Consider the following 24,182-nt stretch of genomic DNA (forward strand, 5'->3'; position numbering starts at 1 on the left):
AGTTTGTGTTGCTCTCTCTCTCCCCCTAGTTTGTGTTGCTCTCTCCCCCTAGTTTGTGTTGCTCTCTCTCCCCCCTAGTTTGTGTTGCTCTCTCTCTCTCTCTCTCCCCCAGTTTGTGTTGCTCTCTCTCTCTCCCTCCCCCAGTTTGTGTTGCTCTCTCTCTCCCTCCCCCAGTTTGTGTTGCTCTCTCTCTCTCCCTCCCCCAGTTTGTGTTGCTCTCTCTCTCTCCCTCCCCCAGTTTGTGTTGCTCTCTCTCTCTCCCTCCCCCAGTTTGTGTTGCTCTCTCTCTCTCCCTCCCCCAGTTTGTGCTGCTCTCTCTCTCTCTCCCCCAGTTTGTGTTGCTCTCTCTCTCTCTCACCCCCAGCTTGTGCTGCTCTCTCTCTCTCTCCCCCAGTTTGTATTGCTCGCTCTCTCTCCCTCCCCAGTTTGTGTTGCTCTCTCTCCCCCAGTTTGTGTTGCTCGCTCTCTCTCCCCCTCCCCAGTTTGTGTTGCTCTTTCTCTCTCCCCCAGTTTGTGTTGCTCGCTCTCTCTCACCCCCAGCTTGTGCTGCTCACTCTCTCTCCCCCTCCCCCAGTTTGTGTTGCTCTCTCTCTCTCCCTCCCCCAGTTTGTGTTGCTCTCTCTCTCTCCCTCCCCCAGTTTGTGTTGCTCTCTCTCTCTCCCTCCCCCAGTTTGTGTTGCTCTCTCTCCCTCCCCCAGTTTGTGTTGCTCTCTCTCTCCCTCCCCCAGTTTGTGTTGCTCTCTCTCTCTCTCCCCCAGTTTGTGTTGCTCTCTCTCTCTCCCCCCCAGTTTGTGTTGCTCTCTCTCTCTCCCTCCTCCAGTTTGTGTTGCTCTCTCCCCTTCTCCCTCCCCAGTTTGTGTTGCTCTCTCTCTCTCCCTCCCCCAGTTTGTGTTGCTCTCTCTCTCTCTCTCCCCCAGTTTGTGTTGCTCTCTCTCTCACCCCCAGCTTGTGCTGCTCTCTCTCTCTCTCCCCCAGTTTGTATTGCTCGCTCTCTCTCCCTCCCCAGTTTGTGTTGCTCTCTCTCCCCCAGTTTGTGTTGCTCGCTCTCTCTCCCCCTCCCCAGTTTGTGTTGCTCTTTCTCTCTCCCCCAGTTTGTGTTGCTCTCTCTCTCTCACCCCCAGCTTGTGCTGCTCACTCTCTCTCCCCCTCCCCAGTTTGTGTTGCTCGCTCTCTCTCCCTCCCCAGTTTGTGTTGCTCGCTCTCTCTCCCTCCCTAGTTTGTGTTGCTCGCTCTCTCTCCCTCCCCAGTTTGTGTTGCTCGCTCTCTTCCCCCTCCCCAGTTTGTGTTGCTCTCGCTCTCTCCCCCAGTTTGTGTTGCTCACTCTCTCCCTCCCCAGTTTGTGTTGCTCGCTCTCTCTCCCTCCCCAGTTTGTGTTGCTCTCTCTCTCTCCCCCAGTTTGTGTTGCTCTCTCTCTCCCTCCCCCAGTTTGTATTCCTCTCTCAGGATCACAGAGTTTCCTGGTGATTTTCATTGGCCTGGGATACCCTCATCCTCACAACCGGTAAGGAAGCGGTGTGTTCCAAATAGTGGGGACAACATAGGGGGGAAGTCGTGGGTATGGTTCTTAATCAATACTTTGCGTCTGTCTTCAGAAAAGAGAGGGACGATGCAGACATTGTAGTTAAGGAGGAGGAGTGTGAAATATTGGATGGGATAAACATATTGAGAGAGGAAATATTAAGTGGTTTAGCATCTTTGAAAGTAGATAAATCGCCAGGCCCGGATGAAATGTATCCCAGGCTGTTAAAAGAAGCAAAGGAGGAAATAGCAGAGGCTCTGACCATCATTTTCCAATCCTCTCTGGCTACAGGCGTGGTATTGGAGGACTGCTAACATTGTACCGTTGCTTAAAAAGGGAGAACGGGATAGACTGAGTGATTACAGGCCAGTCAGTCTAACCTCGGTGGTGGGCAAATTATTGGAAAAAATTCTGAGGGACAGTATTAATCGTCATTTAGAAAGGCACGGATTAATAAAGGACAGTCAACATGGATTTGTTAAAGGAAGGTCGTGTCTGACTAACTTGATTGAATTTTTTGAGGAGGTAACGCATTTGATGTAATTTATATGGATTTTAGCAAGGCTTTTGACAAGGCCCCACGTGGCAGACTGGTCAGAAAAGTAAAAGCCCATGCGATCCAAGGGAAAGTGGGAAGTTGGATCCAAAATTGGCTCAGTGGCAGGAAGCAAAGGGTAATGGTATGGGTGTTTTTGTGACTGGAAGGCTGTTTCCAGTGGAGTGCCGCAATGCTCAGTACTAGGTCCCTTGCTTTTTGTGATATATATCAGTGATTTAGACATAAATGTAGGGGGCATAATTAAGAAGTTTACAGATGATACAAAAGTTGGCAATGTGGTTGGTAGTGTGGAAGAAAGCTGTAGATTGCAGGAAGATATCAATGGATTGGCCAGGTGGGCAGAACAGTGGCAAATGGAATTCAATCTGGAGACGTGTGAGATAATGCATTTGGGGAGGGCAAACAAGGCAAGGGAATATACAATAAATAGTAGGATACTGAGAAGTGTAGAGGAACAGAGGGACCTTGGAGTGCATGTCCACAGATCTCTGAAGGTAGCTGGACAGGTAGATAAGATGGTTAAGAAGGCATACGGGATACTTTCCTTTATTAGCCAAGGTATAGAATATAAGAGCAAAGAGGTTATGCTAGAATTGTATAAAACATTAGTTAGGCCACAGCTAGAGTACTGCGTGTAGTTCTGATCACCAAATTACAGGAAAGATGTGGTTGCACTAGAGAGGGTACAGAGGAGATTTACGAGGATGTTGCCAGGGCTGGAGAATTTTAGCTCTGAGGAAAGATTGGATAGGCAGAAACCCTCATCACATTTAAAAAGTACTTGGATATGAACTTGAAGTGCCGTAACCTACAAGGCTACGGACCAAGAGCTGGAAAGTGGGATTAGGCTGGATGGCTCTTTTTCGGCCGACACAGAAGTGATGGGCCAAATGGCCTCCTTCTGTGCCATAAATTTCTATGATTCTAACGTAGTTTGGTTGCAAGCCGCGACAGCCAGGGACCGTTTCTCCCGAGTTGTCAGCAGCAGCGCTCGTAGACTCCTGCCGAAGGTGGGCGGATTGGGAATCCTACTTGTAAGTGGCAGAGACTCTGCCTGCCCTAAACCAGACCAGTAATGTAGGAAGGATGGGTAAAGGGGCAGGAACTCCCCAATACCTGGGGGTTTCCGCAGCCCCGGTTTTTCAACAGCAGGACGGAGCATAGGCAGTGGTATGCTGTATAGCTAGAGAAACCCAAAGTTTGAAGATTTACCAGCTCCCTTACTAAGGAGCACCCCTCGCGTCTTTCCCAGGGGGCACCTGCCAACCCCTCCCCTCCCAGAATCGGGCAGTGATCAGTCAATTTTCCAGCCTCTGGGCACCCTGGATGCACCTCTGATAGTTCAGGCGCTCACCACTGGGATGCAGATGAGTGAAGCTCCTCCCGCTGATCCCGGAAAGTCTGCTGGGATCAGTAGTGGAGGTTCTTGAGATCGATAGATTTTTGGACTCTAAGGGAATCAAGAGATATGGGCATCGGGTGGGAAAGTGGAGTTGAGGTTGAAGATCAGCCATGATCTGATTGAATGGCGGAGCAGGCTCGAGGGGCCGTATGGCCTACTCCTGCTCCTATTTCTGATGTTCCTGGTCGGCATATCCAACAGTTAGTCTGGGATGCAGCCGCCAAGAATTTTCAACCTCTTTGTCTTTATAAATAATGTTTTGCAAACCCCATTTCTTGAAAATGTAAGGATTTTTTATATGCGTAAGTTAAATTTAGTTTTGTGCCTTTCGTTCTGCAGTAGAGTGCAGCTCTTAAACAATGCTTAAACTGAGTTTAGCAGCTGTACTTAATTAACAAGAATTTAAAAGAAATGCTGGCTTAGAAATTCGGAGAGGCTGTGTCCATTTTACAGGCATGAAACAGGCACAGAAGTGAACAATTCTGAGCTGGAAATGCACCGCTCACCATATTGGTATAGGCATCAAAAGATGCGTCCAGGGACCGCACCCGAAACAGGCAATAGGCCCTTCAATTATGCAAATAAGGGCCCTAATGCCTGCTTGATGCCCCTTTTATCAAATGGTTTGCCCTGAATGCAGCCGGCCCAGACTTGCTGCGTTCAGGAAAACCAGGTCTACATGTGGCCTTAAAGGGACTGCTGCAGGCTGCCAGCAGAAAGTTTTCAAAAATTACTTACTCGAATGTGGAGCTGGGAGGTGCCGAAGTACTGCTCCCAGCTGGGCGATAAAACCATAGGGCTCTGGCGACCACTGCTCGCCTCCCCCCACCCTCCCACACCCTCCCCCACCGTCCCCCACCCCCGACTTCCTGATCACTGCCTTCCCCCCATCCCCACCACTGGATTAGACTTCAAATTAAGTTTTTGCTAAGTAATAACATTTACTGATGCAGATTAAAATCTAATAATTGGAGGTATTTATGGGAGTTGAGCTTTAACATTTGGAATTATGTTGCAAAGAGAATTTTCCAGTTTTTGCAAAGCTAAAGTTTTTTTTTGCAGTTGGAAACTGGTTAATCCAAATGCTTAATATGAAAATGTAATTTGTACAGTACTAGAGTGAAGCCACTTCACATCACTAGTGCACGCACATGCAAGTGGACTGCAGATAATGGGTCCAAACATGATGATATCTATTTTGGAACTTTTAAATTTCTCTACTTTTTAATTTTATCTTTGATTCTGATCAATCCCTTGTGAAGAGCCAGTTCTCAAAGATCAGCCATGGGCACAAGATTAATGCTTTATCCAACAACCCTTTTTACATTCTTGCCCACAAGAGCTCAATTTATTAAGAAGTATTCTCCTTTTCCGCCAATATTCTCCTCCTCTCCTGAGCCTGCTGACTCCTTGCTGGATTATGATGCACAAGCAGAGATACTTTGTCCGGTGATAATTCTTCATGCATCAGCCTAGACAGTGACTGTTGGAAGACTATTCACCACAGTAGACATCAAAGCTAAACTTGATCCTGTCTGAGTGCTGAACGCGCCCGGGAAACCTGGCATCAGATGGATCCAGAGGCCCAGCAAGGTAAGTTCATAAATTGGTTCCTTTGTGGGCCAGGAGGAGCAGGAGTTCTCCTCTGGGCCCCACTGGGAAACCTTGGGCCTCCCCTATCCGGGTTTCCCCCCCCCCCCACCTCTCAACCGCGATTGCCTCCCAACCGCCCCTTCCCAGGTGACTTACCTTCCCTCTGGTCCTTGACAGTGACCTCCAGCTGCCCGAGATCTCGCTCTCGCCCACTGGCCTCTACGTCCTTGCCGCCAGGAGCGAGCGGGGGTTAGCGTTCACAGATTTAAATGAGGCCTGGGAGTTAAAATGGCCCGGGCCCCACACCACATGGTCGTGCGAGCCTGTCGATCACTTCAGCCCCCGCACACCACACTTACGCCCCCAGTTAAAATCGAGACTTTAGAGAGGAAGCAGTGTTAAGCTGTATTCGAGGAGTTGTAGAGCACAGATTGTTCACTGAGAATTGTAGCATGCTGCCTAATGAGCTTCTTTATTTAATTTACACATTGGTCGTTCTTGGAAGTCTCAGGAACTCAAACCTCAGGTTTTTTACAGAGGAACAGGCTTTCAATGGAAAATATTGGCCCAGATTTTGCTGTAGCAGGGCATCTAACAGCATGTTAGACTTGCCGCTAGTTAGACTTGCCCTCGCACATTTAGGTTTTTAAATTTTTGCATGGCAAGTTGCTGAAAGTGTGGGGCTGATAACGTTTCAGTGAGGGGAACCAGGCATCTGGGACCTAAGTGAACAGGGCAAGCAACTGTGTATCTCCTTAACCGATTAGACTGCAGGATTGAGAAATAAACAGCGCAAGGACTGAGAAGGAAGTGTAAATTAGAGTGGGTGAATTCAATGTCAAAACAGATTCAGAAAGAGAAATAAAGAGAGGGAAAGAAAAATTGGATTAAGTGAGAAAGAAAAAATACAGAAAGGAAAAGTAAAATGCTTTTATTAAAAATTTTAAATTTTAAATATGACATTTTTAAAATCTCCAACAACAATTAATACTTGAAGGAGCAGAATTCTGAAACAGAATGTGATGGTTTTACAGATAAATAAAACCGATCCTTTTACTGGGTTAGGATACTCTTCCATATGTTCCTTAAACAAGTTCCTTAAACTAATGGCCCACAAGTAACAAAGTTCCAGGTGAGTCCTGTGTTGGTGGCACAATGTACACCAAATTGTGTATGAGACAGTTGAAAGCTGAGAACTTTCCAGAAAAGGCAGAAGTTTTCTGATCTATAATTTTTTGAAATTGCTCCATGTGTACAAATAATTTTCTTACAGACCATAGTACATATTGAAGAAAAATATACTATATATCTTAATTGAAATTAGATGTCGGTGAACGGTGTAGTTTCACATGTGCAGGTTTGTCCATGGCAGAATGAACTGTGGTGGATATTGGATAATGTAGTCCCCACAGGCCAACTTATTTTTCTTGCTGTCATCACAAATTCTCTAATGCTGCTTCTATCTGCCATTACAACATCAGCTCCATGTAATTGTACACCACTATACAAAAAACAAATTATAAGGCACATATTATAAATATTTGAAATTTGAGGTCTTTTAAGGTATCTCATGTTTAATTAAGTCAAAATACCACATTAGTAATCACTTATTGCAATATTGGGATCATAGTTTACAGGAAATATAATCAGAAACAATGTTGGATTTTTACTGCTTTTACTTTACATTTGTTTTAAAACTGGAAATCCAACAGCTGTACAATTTTTTTTGTGTTTCCTGTTTACTTATTTAGAAATTAGAACAAGCTTCTATTAAATGGGCAGAGATATGAACTACATCTGCCAAACACATTTTACGCTTGGATGAGAGCCAGATTATAACAAAATTGGCAATTTGCAGTATTTGTTGCTCAGATCATTGAATTATCAACTCTGGAGCAGAACCAAATCCTTTCCCACCCTAAATAAGCATGTACAGCAAAATTAAAAACGAATGAAATGTGTTGTCAAAAGATGTACGAGAAGGGCCGGGCTCTAAGTGGAAGTAATATGCTTCCTCAGAGAGGTAAATTGGGAATGATTCGACTGGAGTCACTTTGTCCCATTTTCTAATAGTTGTAGATAGAATACAACTAATTAATCACAATGTGACTGGATTGAGTAACTTGTGTCATATTTTGCGGTGTAGTCACAATGCAAAATATGTCACAAGATAATCATATTATCAAAACAAATAAAATGCTGGGGTTGAGAAGCTTTGAAAAATGTCCCATATTGACGTTCATCTGGAGTGAAACCACTTTGTAGTTACATCTTTTCCTGTCTTGCAGATCAATTATCAATTTGTCTGAATCAAAAGCAAAATACTGTGGATGCTGGAAATCTGAAATCATAACAGAAAATGCTGGAAAAGCTTAGCAAATGAGGCAGCATCTGTGGAGAAAGAAACAGAGTTAACGTTTCAGGTCGAAGACCTTTCGTCAGAACTGTATCAACTTGTCTGATCTTTTTCAGAGTTGGTGCTCTAGATACTTCTGGAGATGGCCTCCTTCCTTCATATCATTTGGCTTATTTTCTACTCCTGGGATGTTACTTCCAGGGAACATTTGGACTAAAACCCATCCCCCAGCTCAAATCTTCAAGGCCTTTGTCCTCCTTTTCAGAAATTACAATCGATTTCTCCACAAAAGAGGCATTTCTTTGTTTGGATGTTAATTGATCATCTCTGGAGCTGTGAATAGAGCAGTGATGAATTTTTGACTTTTAAAAGATCATCTCTGAACTTTTAAGATTATTCAGTGAGATGTAAAGCTCAGTTATCTATTCAAATGTATGAAATGTAGATATAAAAATACTACAAATTCTTTGTAAAATGACATATGAAGGGTAATTATGCTGAAAATGAGCTCCCAAGCTTCATTTGTAGTCCGTTCGTTACATTGAGTTACATCAAAACTACAGCACAGAAACAGGCCGTTCCTGGTCTGTGCTGTTGGTTATCCTCCATCCCTACTTCATCTAACTCTATCAGGATACCCTTCTATTCTTCCTCCCTCATGTGCTTATCTAGCTTCCCCTTAAATGCGTCTGTGCTAGTCGCCTCAACTACTCCTTGTGATAGCGCGTTCCACATTCTTACCACTCTTTGGGTAAATACGTTTCTCCTGAATTCCCTATTGGATTTATTAGCCACTATTTGATATTTACGATCTCTAGTTTTGGACTCCCCACAAATGGAAACATTTTCTCTATGTCTACCCTATCAAACTCTATCATTTTCTTAAAATCCTCTATCAGGACACCCTAGAGAAAAGAGCCCTAGCCTGTTCAACCTTTCCTGAGAAGGATATCCTCTCAGTTCTGGTATCAAGCTTGTGAATCTTTTTTGCACCCTCTCCAATGCTTGTATATCCTTCTTATAACATGGAGACCAGAACTGTGCACATTACTCCCAAGTGTGGTCCAACCAAGGTTCTATACAAGATAACATAACTTCTTTGCTTTTCAATTCTATCCCTCTAGAAATGAACCCTAATACTTGATTTGCCTTTTTTTATGGACTTATTAACCTGTGTCGCTACTTTTAGTGATTTGTGTATCCGTACCCCAGGATCCCTTTGCTCCTCTATCCCGTTTAGACTCTTAGGGCTCGATTTTGCAATGGTGGCGGGTTGGTAGTGGGGTTTGGTGGGGGGGGGGGTGTGAATGTGCGCGTGGCAAACCCGCATGAACAAAACTTACTGTTTCCGACGCGATCGCATGTTGATTGATGATAATTAACGTGCTCTCTGGGATTCGCACCCGGCGGCCAGCCTGATTGAGAAAAGAGAAGGTCTGTGATAGGATAGAGGGCATTTGACCGAGTGTGGCATCAAGGAGCCCGAGTAAAATTGAAGTAAATGGGAATCAGGGGGAAAACTCTCCAGTGGCTGGAGTCATACCTAGCACAAAGGAAGATGGTAAAGGTTGCTGGAGGCCATTAACTCAGCCCAGGACATTGCTGCAGGAGTTCCTCAGGGCAGTGTACTCGGCCCAGCCATTTTCAGCTGCTTCATCAAGGACCTTCCCTCCATTAAAAGGTCAGAAATGGGGATGTTCGCTGATGATTGTACAGTGTTCAGTTCCATTCGCAACCCCTCAGATAATGAAGCAGTCCATGTCCACATGCAGCAAGACCTAGACAACATCCAGGCTTGGGCTGATAAGTGGCAAGAAACATTTGTGCCAGACAAGTGCCAGGCAATGACCATCTCCAACAACAGAGAGTCTAACCACTTCCCCATGACATTCAATGGCATTACCATCGCCAAATCCCCCCCATCAATATCCTGGGGGTCACCATTGACCAGAAACTTAACTGGATCAGCCACATAAATACTGTGGCTACAAGAGCAGGTCAGAGGCTGGGTATTCTGTGCCGTTCCTTCATCCTCGCTGTGTCAAAATCCTGGAACTCCCTACCAAACAGCACTGTGGGAGAACCTTCACCACACGGACTGCAGCGGTTCAAGAAGGCGGCTCACCACCACCTTCTCAAGGGCAATTAGGGATGGGTAATAAATACTGACCTTGTCAGCGACGCCCACATCCCATGAATGAATAAAAGTAGAGTGAATAAATGACAAAATGGATGATGGTGCAAGGTAAGGAGGGTGGTAAAGGGACAAGTTAGCTGTAAATGGCTACAGCAGAACCATTACCAGCACTTGCTGTCTTAGAAAATGGGATCAGTAGTTATGATCTGAAGTTATTAAAATCAATGTTGAAACCGAAAGGTTGTAAAGTGCCTTAACGAAAGATGAGGTGCTGGTCCTCGAACTTTCATTGAGCTGCAGAAGCTGAACGCCAACTCTCTGACACCTCCTCCTATTCGAAACGTTAACTCTGTTTCTTTCTCCACAGATGCTGCCTCACTTGCTGAGCTTTTCCAGCATTTTCTGTTTTTATTTTATATTACATCTGTTGTTGATTTTGAGTAAACTTTGCAATTATGGTTGTGACTTCTCTCAACGTTGTTGCTGGTCATGACAAATGTGCTTGTAAAAGAGATGTGTTCAGCCAGTGGAGTGAAGTTGCAGTCTAATGGGGAAATTCAGATAACACAAGGGAAGCATCTACATATAGAAAATAAAATGAATGTGATCAGTTAGTTGTGTCCAATAATGCTGTGCTACTGATACCAAAAATTACTTACCTTGCACCTGAAGTTTGTTTTTGTTTTGTTTTCCCTCCGAGATCTCTGTGTTCCTCCAACTCTGGCCTCTTGTGCATCCCCCTTCCTTTGCCCCAGCATTGGCAGCCGTGCCTTCAGCTGCCTAGTCCCTAAACTCTGGAATTCCCTCCCCAAACCTCTTCACCTCCCTAGCTCTTTCTCCTCTTTTAAGACGTTCCTTAAAACCTATCCCTTTGACCAAGCTTTTGGTCACCTGTCCTAATATGTCCTTATGTGGCTCAGTGTCAAATATTGTTTGATAACGATCCAGTGAAGTGCCTTGGGTCGTTTTACAACGTTAAAGGCGCTACATAAACACAAGTTGTTGTTGTTATTGTCGTTGTTTACTACTCATTATCTGTTTGAAGATGGTGACTGATGCCGTGATGCAGTTCCACAGATGCTGTAAATCCTTTTCTTGTTTGTAATTTTTACTTGTTTTTTTGAATTTTTGTTTTCATTAAAGTGAAGGATGATGTTGCTGTGAAATGAAATATTTTTCCTCTTTGGGAACTGAGCGTCAGCATCAAGCATTCTCCAGCACCCACCAGAATCTGGGTTGAGGCTTTCCAGACTCATTTGGCATAGGTCCCTTGCAGTTGACAAGGAAAGTATATTTCCATCTCATCATCCTCGCTGCATTCAAGCCAGTTCCCACAAAAGAAAGGATGGCATGTTAATCCACTACAATATCCAGGAGGGAGATTCAATCTGACAAGGTATTTCTTTTTGCAGAGAAATTTTTGGGCCCGCTGACTGAGGGTTAATAAAACGCTTGTAATTATTCTTTATAACCATAATATATATGATCTTTGAATCCATAATCCATTTACTTGCCTTGTGCAGTTGTTGAGTAATTACTTGTTATGGCTTAATGCAGAACGATTTAGTTTTGTCATGTTAGTTCTTAATTTTAAAAAGTACAAAAAAAGAATTGATACAGTTTAACTAACATAAAATGATATGGTGGAACCTAACTAATTATTTAGGAATATGTTTGACTCCATTGTTCCCCTTTTTTTAAAGAAGTCTCCCACCCCAGGGCTGTTGATTTTTTTTCTATAGTTGTAGCCGATGCCAACAGGAGCCACTTCCAAGGGTGAGAACAGTTCTGACAGTTTTTCTTCCTGAGTGGCTCCATCTCATGTCCTGTTCAAGAACTGGTGAAATTCACTCAATGATCTTGCCAATCAGAGCTAATATTTATGTTGAATTATATGGGGGTCTTGCGTGCGCCTTTTTAAAAAAGAAATGAGTTGTGAAAAGCGTGCTATAAATAAATGCAAGTTCTTCCCTTCTTCCTTCTAATGTGAGTTTTTATTAAAATGTTCTGAAACTTTAGATATTGGCAAACTGATAGATGATTGCAATAATTCAATGGCCAGTATTAAAAATCATAGCTTTTAAATAAAGTTATTGCAATTTTGGAGCTGTTCTGACTTCAAATAGACAGCCAAATTGGCAAAGATGCACAGTAACTGAATTTAATTTACTTTTTCAAATGACTTGACATTGTTATTTATTACCTGTACTGTCTGAAGCACAGCTTGTTCCAGTACAGTACATAAGCTATTTGATACAGCTTAATGAATCCAATTTGATGACATCACTGGTAAAATAATTTACTTTGCATTGTATTAGCGTCAGTAAGTAAAGGTCACTAAAAACAAATCTGAAGCAATCAAAAGATATAACAGGACCTCCTTTATAATGTCGCCCTTCAGACTCTGTGGCCTAAAAATTCAAAATTCGATGGTGCAAAACTGGCGGAAAAGGTTCAATATGGCGTGTGGCGTGGGTGCACATTCTAAGCCAGAAATGCACCGCTCACATCAAAAGAGGCATCTGGGGCCCATGCCTGAAACAGGCATTAATGCCTTTACATATACGAATAAGGGGCCTGATGCCAGTTTGGTGCCCCCTTTATCAAATTGGTTTCCCCTGAATTCAGCTGGCCCGGGCCAGCTGCGTTCAGGAAAACCAGGTTTACATACAGCCTGACCAGTGGTCCTTAAAGGGACCGCTGCAGGCCGCCATCAAGAAGGTAAGTTTAAAAAAAATACTTACCAAATGGGTCAGGAGGAGGAGGAGTGTTCCTCCCAGCTCCACTGCAGCTCTGAAGACTGTTGCTGACTCCCGATTGGCCGCCTACCAATCGTCCTCCTCCACCTCTCAATCGGCCCCCTCCCTCTCCTGATCGTGCCCCTCCCTCTCCCAGGCCCTTCCTGAGGCCTGCTGCTGGAGACGCAGTGACCTGAAATTGCAGTCATCTTTGCCGGCAAGCTGCTTGGCGATGCCCATTAGGGAGCTGCAGCTTGCCGGGCTCATGGTAAATGAGGCCCAATATCTGGCAGGCCTTGAGCCTACCTGTTCCGGTGCAGGGATCGTTCTCTTCACCCAGTCCACACTGGCAGCTCCTGCCTGAGCTTATCTGCTGCTAAAACCTTCATCTAGAATCGACTATTCCAACGCTCTCCTGGCCGGCCTCTCACCTTCCACCCTCTGTAAACTTGAACTCTTCCAAAACTTTGCTGCCCATATCCTAACACACACTAAGTCCCGTTCACTCATCACTCCTGTGCTCGCTGACCTACAATGACTCCCGGTCCACTGGGGCCTCAATTTTAAAATTCTTATCCTCGTGTTCAAATCCGATCGTGGCCTCAATCCTCTCAATAACCTCCTCCAGCCCTACAACCCTCTGAAAACTTTGCTTTTCTCCAACTCCGGCCTCTTGTGCATCCCCCACTCCCTTTGCCCCACCACTGGTCGCTATGCCTTCCGCCACTTAGACCCCACGCTTTGGAATTCCCTCCCTAATGCCTCTCCACCTCCCTCTCCTTTAAAATCCCCCTTTCGACCAAGCTTTTGGTCACCCTTCCTAATATCTTTTTGGCTTTGTGAAGCATCGTGGGTCATTTTTTATGTGTTCATGGCATTATATAAGTGCTTCTTTTTGTGTTTTCTTATGATTAATAATAAAATTCTATGATAGGGCTATTTGAATGTGGTGGGACTCAGGCTGATATGTACTTATGATAGCAGCAAACGGCCAGTGTGTCTACAAATAATATTTTTGCATTTTAAATTAAAGCTTCGGAAGACTTCCGATTTCCTGGTGTTCCAGCGGTTAAGGTTAAGCACTTTCACCACTGTAGCCTGGGTTCAGTTCCCGGGTCAGCGAACATGACTTTCTGATATATGCTGATAGGGTTAGATAAAGTAGCGGGGGAGGAGGCTCGTGAGGAGCCTTTTGGGCCGAATAGCCTGTTTCTCTGCTGTACATTCAATGTAAGACACTTTGGTTCTAACTCTAAGACTGCTGCATTAAAGTGCAAAATGTAACAATAGATTTTTGTTGCTTATTTCAAGAATAATTTGAATTAAAAGAAATCATGGATGAAATAGATTTCGGTAATTGTGTTCTGTCCTACTTGTAATAAATTTACACTGTATATTTTTCAATATATCAGAGAAAAAATGCAATCTATTTTGCAAACATTAAAACTAGGGGAGTTACATGATAACTATTTTTCAGCTAACAGTATATATATATATATATATATATATATATAGTTTATAATATCAATAGATACCTATTTCAGTGTGAACATTTGAAATGCACGATTTAATTTCCAGTTACTTTCTAATATAAATATAGGAAATGTATTGTCTAATGATAATATGCTGGTTTGTAAGAAAAGTATGAAAAGATTCAGTAATAAAATGACCTGCTTTATTTAATTTACTATGTTACTAATATTAGAATTATATGGTGTTTTGAAAATACAAGAACGGGTATGCAAAAGAGCTAAAACAGAGGGTTTTCTATAGTCAACCCTCCCCCGCGAGATGCATTCTTCCAAATACTCTTCAAGTTGATCCTTGACTTGTGACACACAGCAGAGGAGTCCAGAGAGAGCTCTGTTCTGTTTCAGACAACCATAAAGCCACAATAATGTGTGCAGGATGCATAAATATGTTTTGAATTATTTTCTGGCTCAAATATTTGATTCTTCTGTGTGGTGTTAGTGGATTTGAAACACATAATTTTTCCCATGGACAAACAGCAGGAAATATAAACATCTCTCTTAAAATGGGCAATGGCTATATGTAAAAGAAAAGCCATTTATCCATACTGGATAAAGTGCGTAATAATAGATTTTCTACCGATAATTGGTTTTGTCATGATCACATGATGGTTAAGATATGGGCCTAGAAATCCGATTAGGCCCAGAATCGGGTGCGCTCTGCACGTGCTATTGATTCAGGCAGCACGTAATATTCGTGCTGCCTGATGATTTTAATGATGCAGGTGTGCAGCCAGCGCAATCCTCACTACTCATTAGCTGCACGCCTATAGGATGGCTGGATATCAGGGGGGTGATTTTAAACCCAAAGAACGGGTGGGTTCGGGTGGGTGGGAGGGAGTTGAAAATAATTGTTTTTTTTGAGTCGCAACTGCAAAATTTTCAGACTTTGCATTCCCAGTGGGAAGCCTGTACTTTTATGCGCCAATGTTAAACCCGGAAATAAAGCCGGGTTGCGGTCGCGACCCAAAAAAACAACTATTTTCAACTCCCACCCGGCCCCAACCCACTCGTTCTTGGGGTTTAAAACCACCCCCCAGGTCACTGGGCACAAGTACACAGGAGCTAGGCCGGGGAATAGGACGCCACATGAGCCAGCTCGCTGGAGGGCGAGGTCGCTTTCTAGTTCTGCTGCAGAGGATTCAGATGCTGACTTTGAGGGCCCAGGCTACCAAAGAAGGCTCATGGGCATCTACCAGGAAATTCTAGGTGCACTGGGAAAGTCTGCCAGAGAGATTGCACACAATGTCGCAGAGTATGGAGGAGCCCAGCTCCAACTTGTCTCGAGGCTTTGCACAGAGCTTGGAAACCACTGTCCAACATGGTCAGCTCCATCAACACGACAGTGGCTCCCACCATGATGGAGCCTCTGCTGACAGCTCTGACAGCGTCTATGGCACAGTCTGATGCTAAACTATTTCTGAGGCAGCCAACAAAAGTGCAACACCAGCAGAATCGTGCTCTATGTTGACAAAGTGAACTTTCCAGAGATATAAAACCACCAAAAGATGCCCAGAAGTTAACTTGAAATGAGAAAGCAGCAATAACCTGTAAGTACTACATGAGCTCTTTAAATATCGCTGGTGAGGGGGACTTCCTGTCGGTTAACGCCATGTTGTTCCTACACGAGTTCAGCATGTGTTGAGGGAAACACTGTGGCATTCGAAAATTAAAAATGGGTCCTGCAAGAAGCAAAGGACCCTAATTTAGATAAATTATTCTACCCTTTAAATAATCTCGATGTGTGCTTCTGCCTCCAGTTTATTCACCTTAACCAATATGGTGGGCGGTGCACTTCTGGCCCAAAATGCATGCTCTTTCTGCCCGCCATATTGGGAACTTAGTAGGCCTATTAGCGCCTGAAAAACGGGCGCTGTGCAGCCGAATTTCTAGGCCATGGTGTCAACAGAAGAATGTACCGCAACATGCAACTCATGAAAATGCACCAGCAAAATAGATTTTTAAACTTTTTTTTAAAAATTGGATATGTGAAAAATAGCAGCTAATTTTGCATACGCAGATCATGGGGTTGTGCAAGTGCAATCTGGACCAGCACAGTAAAGACTGCACAGAAAGAACTAGGCCACACAAGGTAAAAAGAAAAAAAAATCTAAAGTATCATAGTGGGTACAATACAGGAGGAGGCCATTCGGTCCATCGTGCCTGTGCCGGCTCTTTGAAAGAGCTATCCAATTAGTCCCATTCCCCTGCTCTTTCCCTATAGCCCTGTGAATTTTTTCCCTTCAAGTATTTATTTAATTCCTTTTTGAAAGTTATTATTGAATCTGCTTCCACCACCCTTTCAGACAGTGCATTCCACATCATTACAACTCGCTGCGAAAAAAATGTTTCCTCATGTCGCCTCTGGCTCTTCTGCCAATCACCTTAAATCTGTGTCCTCTGGTTATCAACCCTCCTGCCCTGGAAATAGTTTCTCCTTACTTACTCTCTCAAAACCATTCATGATCTTGAACATCTCTATCAAATCTCCTCTTAACCTCCTCTGTCCTAAGGAGAACAACCCCAGCTTCTCCAGTCTTTCCACATGACTGAAGTCCCTCATCCATGGTACCATTCTAGTAAATCTCTTCTGCACCCTCTCTAAGGCCTTGACATCCTTCCTAAAGTGTGGTGCCCACAATTGAACACAATACTCTAGCTGAGGCCTAATCAGTGTTTTATAAAGGTTTAGCATAACTTTCTTGCTTTTGTACTCTGTGCCTCTATTAATAAAGCCCACGATCCCATATGCTTTTTTTAACAGCCTTCTCAACTTGTCTGCTACCTTCAAAGATTTGTGTATGTGTACCCCCAGGTCTCTCTGTTCCTGCCCCCCTTTAAAATTGTACCATTTAGTTTATATTGCCTCTTCTCATTCTTTCTGCCCAAATGCATCACTTCACATTTCTCTGCGTTAAATTTCATTTGCCATGTGTCTGCCCATTTCACCAGTCTGTCTACATCCTCCTGAAGTCAGTTACTATCCTCCACATTGTTTACTACATTTCCAAGTTTCGTGTTATCTGCAGACTTTAAAATTATACCCTCTGTACCCAAGTCCAGGTCATTAATACATATCAAAAAGAGCTGGGGTCCCATTACTGACCCCTGGGGAACACCGCTGTATATTTCCCTCCAGTCTGAAAAACAACCGTTCACCACTACTCTCTGCTTTCTGTCCCCAAGCCAATTTTGTATCCACGCTGCCACCGTCACTTTAATCCCATGGCCTTTAATTTTGCAAACAAGTCTATTATCTATGTGGTACTTTATCAAATGCCTTTTGAAAGTCCACAATTACCTTCAACAACCCTCTCCGATACTTCATCAAAGAACTGAAGTATTAGTCACTGCAAGAAAAAAACATGTAAGATTGAAAATAGGACTCAATTGTATATGCAAGTGCCCCAGTGTCCGAGGCCATGAATGCGTAATAGGTCACAATTCAATGAGGAAAACATACCAGAAAGCCCAGCAGAGGATGCCCGTACCTTCAAGCAACCAAAACTCAAGTAGGAGGCTTATAAAACAGGGTAGACCGCTGCAGGAAAATGTTATTTCAGCAATTTCAAGGTAACTTCTATGGGTAGGTTTAATGAGTTATGTAATTTTATGTTTTTATTAGGTTTAGTACTATATGCTCAGCTTGCTCAGAATCAAAGATGGCAGCTGGAAACATTTACAAAAGATATTATGAGCCATTGTATTGGTTCCCTTTCTCTTTCCATTTATTTATTGTGTGTAGAGAGCTGGGAGGTGCAAATTAGATGGGACAACACTGTCACCTAGAGCTTGGAGGACTGAAAGATAAATATAGTTTAGCTTGTTTTAGGTATAAACAGGCATTTACAGTGTTACATAAACGTTAATCTAATTATTACTCAGGTGTAACTAAGCGTCACGCAGACATGACAAAATCGTAACACAAGAGGCAAGTGTGACAAGAGGTAGTGCATACAGTCACAAGGGTTTTAATATAAAGGCCCAGATTTTGCTGTGAAAATAAAGTGAGGCTAACGGCACTCACCGTTACTTATGTGCAAATCGGACAGCAATTCCGGCGACAGCACATGTGCAGTTAAATGTGAAAATCGGGAAGTTGCTGTCCGAGATGCGCCGCTCCTCCGTAAGCTGGCCAAAAACGGCGTCTTGCCATCTGGCTCCCCATTCAAATGTATTGAATGGCGTGAAGTTACTGTACTGACATCGTAGATACGGACTAAACTCGCCACAAAAAGTTAGGGCTTGTCCATTCCAGTCTAAGTACACTTTTAACCGCATGATAAGTCCTAATTACTGCCAAACAACCTCTTTGGCACTGAAAATTAACTTTTACAAGTGTGGAGTCTCATTCTTTCAGCTTTAAATTATTGTTGGAGATTTTTTAAAAAATATTTATTTATACTTTTTCTTTCTGTCTCGTTTATCTCTCTCTTCATCCAATCTTTCTTTCTCTCTTTATTTAGCTTACTGTACCTGATTTGACATTGAATTCCCTATTCTAACTTACACTTCCTGCTTCAGATTCTGCCCTGCTCATTAACGATTCTTCAATCTGATTGGGTAAGGAGATACACAGTTGGTTGCTCTGTTCACACTGGTCCCAGATGCCCTGAAGAGGGCGTCATGTCATTTGGCTCTCCCATTGACAACAACTTGCCATGCAAAACCCCATAGAGCAAGTGCAAATCTATCGAACGACTGGCGCCATTCGTTCACCGCTCACAGCAAAATTCAGCCCATTCTAATTGAATCAATCAGGCACAAGTATGACATACCCTTTTCAGGTTGTTGTGGTAGTTGGTGGTTGTTATAACCTTCCACCCTACCATCACCCCCACCCCCCCCCCCCGCACCCCGGCCTTCCCAATCATCTATAGCTACCTCTCCTCCTCCAACCCACCCTTTCCCCCCACCATCACCCTTATACCTTCCCTGTTGTCCTTGGCTCCACCTCTGATCTCCTCCTCCCCATCTTTGCCACTATCCCCACTCTCCATCCTTCGCCTTACATCTTCCCACACACCCCAAAATTCCAGCCTGTTTTTAAAGCATTTATTGCCACTGTCACCTTCACTGTTATTCATTGTCTTTATACACTGCTCACAGTTCTCTTCTCCTGCTCCCATGACTACTCCTTCTCTCAGCTCCATCACTATGTTCTCCAATCCTGCTTCCTCTACTCTTCATCTGGCACTTTCTGGCCTCCTCCCAGTCACTCCAATATGTTTCAGCTGCCTCTCAGCTTCTTCACCTATTTCCCCCAACTGCAGCTGGCCCAAGAACTCATGGCAAACTAAAACCTAAATCATTTCCCCCTGAAAGCAACTTCTGAAAACCACCATCAAGCCCCAGAGCAATCTGCTAAACAGTTCAATTTTATTTACTTTGCTCACAAGTGCAACCTACCAAGCAGTCCCATTTTATTACTACCCAAACATGCAGGCACCCGTAGAAACATTTCATATTTTGTTATCTGCATATTTTGATGAGTTTCTAGTGGCACAGCTACTGTGTGAAATAAATATATAGTTTAGCAACCCCTTCACTGCTGTTAACCACACCCACTCCGCCTCCATAATCAGATATCACTCAACAATCTGCACACAAAAGTTGCATTATTTATGCCATGCTTCACTATTCTACCTGAGTCACAATTTAATATGATAATCTTCACATTCACAAGTTACACCGATAATTAATCAAATTACTATCTACATTTTATAATGAATTAAATAAATTGTTACTTTTAAAAAACCAAATATTCAATAAATTATTAAATTACTTACTACAATTATGATCACTAAGTTTTTCATTCACTTTATTGGACCACAATTTGGTGCAGCAGGGCATCTAACGACATCTGCCATTAGTTAGACTTGCCCTTGCCCGTTCAGGTTTTAAATTGTTTTGTGTGGCGAGTTGCTGAAAGTGCGAACTGATAACGTTGCAGTGAGGGAAACAGGACATCTGGGATGTGAGTGAACAGAGCAAGCAACAGGAAGGAATGTGAAATTAACAGTGCAAGATCTGAGAAGGAAGTGTAAATTAAAGTGGGTGAATTTAATGTCAATTCAGGTACAGAAAGAAAGGGAAAGAAAGAATGGATTAAAAGAGAGAGAGAAAAAAAAGAGACAGAAAGGAAAAATAAAAAAAAACATTTTAAAATTTAAATTTGACATTTTTAAAATCTTCAACAACAATTAAAACCTAAAGGAATGAGTTTCCACACTTGACAGGTGTTTTTTTCAAAGTATCTTTGAAATAAATTTTAGTGGAGTATTGTTTTACAAGTTTAAGTAAAGTCACTACAAGACCTTTGGACTGACTTATTTTGTTATCAACTCTCCCGTCCTCTCCTTTTGGCATCGACTCCCTTGCTGGGTTACAGTTCCGCAGCAGCATTTGTCTTCCACCCAAGTAGCCATTCTTCATGTGTGGAGCTTAACAATGTGTGCTGGCAGGCTGCCCGAGCCTGATTCTGCCTTTAACCAGTGTCCACAAAAGCACACTTCCTTCACGGGGCTCTGTGCTCTACCCTGTATATAAAATTCCTGGCTGATTTTTCCCTTTCTTAATCCGGGCTGCTGTGGTCAGTAAAATGTAAAATTCATTGGTTTTTCCTACCTTCAATACATAAAATTGAGCCCGCTGCTTGTTTAAAGTTTGTGGTTACTTTCAGAAACTAAAAAAAAAGGCCTATATATCAGCCACATAAAATGAAGTCTTTCAATATGTGTTAACATGATGATTAACTCATATTATGAAGACCCAAATCAATCAACTGCTACAGGTTTGTGTAAATACCATCTGTGAAAGTAGCACTCCCCTTTCGATGGTTCAGTAGATATTGATATCATATAAATCTAATTGGCCCTATCGACTAGTACAGTTGACAGTATTTTGATTTGTTAGTGAATTACTACACACCAGTATGTTTTTAGACATACTGGGCATCATTTTAGCACCCGCTATCAGGTGCGTTCCTGGCGGGGGGGCTCCGAAAATCGGAGAATCCAGGAGTGGGTCGGGAGCCCGGCTCCAACCCGCCCACTTCCGGGTTCCCCACTGACGCACCGGCGTGCGCGCGCAGCCCCTGCTGGTGGAAATCCCGCAGGCAATTAAAGCCAGCGGGGTTCCACTTGACAATATTTATTTTGCTTGTTCAGGTCATTAACTGACCTGATTAAGGGATTATGTGAGGAGGGGTGAGATTTTAGAGCAAACTGGGACTGTTTCCCGTACTGGGAGAAACACTCCCAGTTCAAATGGACCTGTTGCAGACATCAGCCCATGTCAGCTGCAAAGGTCCATTTGACAGTTGGGGGGGGCGGGGGGGGAGACCCTCACTCATTGCAGGAGGCCACTCTGTCACTTGGGACAAAGTTTGGCCTCCACCACCCTCCTCCTGACAATCAAAGTCACCAACTTGCACACTTACCCTGGGGTCCAGAGACATGTATCTACCTTGCAGACCCCCTCAGATGTACATCTTCTGGATGGGGGCTGCCGTAGCTGCAGTCATGACCTCCTCGGAGGGCGAACAGCATCACCAGCCTCACCAGCCTCGCCATCCACACCGTCCACCTCTGACACGTGGAGCTCCACAACAGAGTGCTGTGACACATCCACCTGTACAGCAGGAGGGAGGGCTACCGCAGAGAGAGATGCGTCGCAGAGGGCACTACCCTCGCCACAGGGTCCACAGACCGAGGCTCAGCTTCCTGGACCTCTCTGAGCAGCAGTGCACACGGAGGCTCAGAGTCACTCGACATGTAGTCGTGGACATCTGCAGCCTCCTTCATGCCAAGCTGCTCCTGGCTGGCCCGAGCACCATCTTCTTACCTGTCGCTGTCAAAGTCACCACTGCCCTCAACAACTTCTCCTTCGCATTCTTCCAGGGTGCCACCGGGGACATCGCTGACGTCTCTCAGTCGTCTGCACAAAAGAGCCCTGCAAATACACCTACACCCATTCAGCAGTGACACAACGGCTGGCATCAGTTGTGGGTCTTCATTGTGATCCTCAGGAAAGGGCATTATTGCACAAACCAGACAAGATTCGCAAAGACATGGCAGTAGTGGTGCCAATATAATATGTGATGTGAGTTGGTCAGAAATTCAATATAAGTAACAACCATGACAAACCCTCAAACACCCTCGTGCATCCCCTTCATGATCACGACACGTTTGCCTTACGCTGCCTACTGCACATATGTGATGCATGCCCTGTGGCTGCAGCACAGGTAGTGGCAGGTTGAGTGAGGCTGACCGTGAAAGAGATGCACGAGAGGGTGAGTATGAGATAGAGCCATGAGATTGTATGAGGATTGGGTTGAGTGGTAGTGGCGGGATGAGTACTGGCGAGGTGGGTAAGTGCAGGTAAGATGAGGATGAGGTTTGAGTGGGTATGAGGGGTGATGTGACAGAGTAGTGTTGGCAGTGCAGAAGGAGGTGTGGGGTGGGGGCGGTGATGTGGCAGATGGAGTGTAGGGGAATGAGTAAGTGTACTCACTTTGGCTGACCTACTGAGGTCATTGGAGCGCCTCCTGCATTGTATGCAGGTGGGCGATATGTTGGTGGTACAGGTGACCTCCTCTGCCACCTCGAGCCAGGCCTTCCTGGTGGCAGAGGCAGGCCGCTTCCTCCCGCCTGCCAGGGGGAAGATCTCTGTCCTCCCCCTCCTCCTCACCCCATGTATTGATACCTGGAGTGAGGCATCATTAAACTGGGAGCAGCCTTCCCCCTGGGCTGCTCCATGCTGTAATTTTTGCTATTTGTTGCAGCATCTGTCAGTGGAGGACTGCCCCTTTAAATAGAGCTCCTCAAGCTGACAGATCTTACTGCGCATGTGCAGCCCGCCCGACGCGCAGATCAGCAGTGGGGAACCCGGAAGACCAGGTAAGTGGATCCAATTGGGCTACGATCGCGCGGGTGGCTGACTAATTTCATCGGGTGCGTTACCCACGCGCCCGATAGCCCCCCCGCCGAGAACCCGCAGCCCTGCTAACATCGAGCCCACTATGTCAGTACTTTGACAGAGAAAATACTATTATATAAAGCGTCTAGCAAATGGCCTGAATAAATTCTCTAGTTATATAACTTTATTGTAACGAGACAAAAAATTATATAAATAATAAAGATGAAAAGAAACAAAAAGCTGGAAACACAGCAGATTTGTCAGCATCTGTAAAGAAAGAAAAAACAAGTTAGCATTTTGGGAATAGACCCTTTATTAAACTGGGAGATAAACAAGTAACTTTTTAGGTTTTTAAAAAATAAACCTAGTCACAGGCTATTAAACCCATTAACTGCTTCTTTCTGATAGGCGTCAACATACCTAAAATGATTAATTTCTCCTGAGAAGGCCCGAAAATTTTGCTGAGGCCCGAGGCCATCCTGACTCTGTGTAGGGGGTGGTGGTGTGTGTCAGCTTCACCTCTGACTTCTGAGCGGTCCAAATCGCTCCCACTCCCTGGGTTCTAGGCCTTGGACTATTTGGGGGTTGTGACAAAGTGCAGCAGACAACTGGTTTTGGTGCAAGAAACTTTGACCTTTATTCAAGAGAGGAAATACAACACAACAATCTTAACACTCTAATAAAATGGAGAACACTTCAGTACACGCGAGGGAAATTACAGTAGAAGGATACCTCACCCCTCCCAATCCCACTGTACCAGCTAGGTTGGACTCTAAAGGACCAGAGATAATGCTCACCAAACAAAACCTTGACAGTAATTCACCCAGAGGTAAGTCAGAAATAGATTGTAGAGTAGTAACTTTGCGGGTCTTCGGTTTTCTCCCGAGTTGGTTCTCTTTGGTCACGGTGGCTCAATATTACCCGGTTGGTTGGTGGTAATATTCGGTTGGTTGTTTCGTAAGGCCCTTGTTGTCGCAAGGTGTCTGACGGTCACTGGGACTGTTGCTCTGGCTTCTTCTTGTGTGTCGGCGTGATTCTCGAGCTGCTGACCTTCCCTGTCGAACTGCTTTCCTTGTTGACTGGTGGAAACTGCTCTTCTTTCCAGACACAGGCAGAACCAAGACAGTTTCTTCTTGTGTGTCGGCCTGCTTCTAGAGCTGCTGATCTTCCTTGTCAAACTGCCTTCCCCTTGCCTTGTTGTTTGCTGGAAACTGCAAACTGCTCTTCTTTCCAGACACAGGCAGAACCAACACAAGCAGCCCACCAGAGCCAGCAAGCCAGAGAGAGAGCGAGAGAGAGAGAGCTTTCGCCTTGTGGCTGTCTCTCTTACAATGGTCTGTTTAAACAGTTCTTACAAAGTTCTTTGATGGCCTTTTGATGGTCCCAATCATATTGCAAATTGCTTCTCCCAATGTGTCATTGTTTTAATT

At 44.2% G+C, this 24,182-nt stretch overlaps 1 long non-coding RNA gene across 1 annotated transcript in view; it reads left to right on the forward strand.

Moving 5' to 3' along the window:
- Positions 1 to 24,182, forward strand: part of LOC137328006 (uncharacterized) — a 63,547-nt gene that overhangs the window by 7,369 nt on the left and 31,996 nt on the right. Inside the window, exon 2 of the long non-coding RNA XR_010964596.1 lies at positions 10,710 to 10,962. This is a non-coding gene — a long non-coding RNA (uncharacterized lncRNA). The remainder of the gene's footprint in view (positions 1 to 10,709; positions 10,963 to 24,182) is intronic.

This window comes from Heptranchias perlo, chromosome 12 (assembly GCF_035084215.1).
Source record: "Heptranchias perlo isolate sHepPer1 chromosome 12, sHepPer1.hap1, whole genome shotgun sequence".
Lineage (NCBI taxonomy): Eukaryota > Metazoa > Chordata > Chondrichthyes > Hexanchiformes > Hexanchidae > Heptranchias > Heptranchias perlo.